The following is an 830-nucleotide window of genomic DNA, read 5'->3' as shown; positions in this document are numbered from 1 at the left end:
CTGTACATGCTTTATGTAATATTTATAATAAATTTGTGTATGTATAATCTAAATATGCGTATACATACATTTTAAAAATTATTTTCTTTACTTCTTTGTTTCTAAACATTATTATTAAAATAACAATATTCGTAAAAATTGACAGTAATATGTGGTTAGGTGCTGTTAAAAGCCAGATTGTCAAGATCACAAAAGGAATGTGACCAGTCAGTATGAGAAGACTTGATAGCCAGTGAAGGTGGTGATGTTAAGTGATGAACTTTATAAACTTGGGGCCCCTAGGTACGTAAAAATGGCATCTTTAAAAAAAGACATCTAAAAATTAAGACATCTCCAGAAAAGGAATGATTAATAATCCTAAAATGATATAAGATGAAAGAAACAATGATGTGTAGATTATATTTTTAAAATAAATGTTAAAGTGTTTTAGGCTTTAGTTCCAAGGAACTTTTAGTAAAATAAAATATAAAGACCAACTGCCAACATACAATTATTTTAAAAAATGGATCAGATTCCAAGAATCAGTTGAGTTAAACAGAATTTTTTGAGGGGTGTGCTAGAAGTAAAGAATAATATAAAAGTTTAAAATGTCAAAGTAATATCTTATGGGATCTTTATTTAGATTCTCACCCATTTCAGCTTCTACTGATTTCACAGACGTCTATTTCTGCTTACTGCTGTAAAAATGGTCTGCCTAAAATGATGCATTGCACATGCTCAAGAGATTTTTTTTGGTAAAATAATTTTTGCAATTTCCCTTCTTAATAGTATACAATTATTTGATGTTTGGGAGGAAAAGAAAAGGAAGAAAGATACCAAAAAAAAAAAAA

The 830-nt window shown here is 28.2% G+C and overlaps 1 protein-coding gene across 1 annotated transcript in view; it reads left to right on the top strand.

The window, feature by feature from the left end:
- The window catches only part of LOC103608219 (short-chain dehydrogenase/reductase family 16C member 6-like), a 24,489-nt gene that overhangs the window by 21,765 nt on the left and 1,894 nt on the right, over positions 1-830 (top strand). The window lies entirely within an intron of this gene.

Source organism: Galeopterus variegatus, unplaced genomic scaffold (assembly GCF_000696425.1).
Source record: "Galeopterus variegatus unplaced genomic scaffold, G_variegatus-3.0.2 Scaffold8161, whole genome shotgun sequence".
In the NCBI taxonomy this organism is placed as follows: domain Eukaryota; kingdom Metazoa; phylum Chordata; class Mammalia; order Dermoptera; family Cynocephalidae; genus Galeopterus; species Galeopterus variegatus.
The sequence above is the reverse complement of the archived record's forward strand: the minus strand, read 5'-3'. Positions and strand labels throughout refer to the sequence as shown.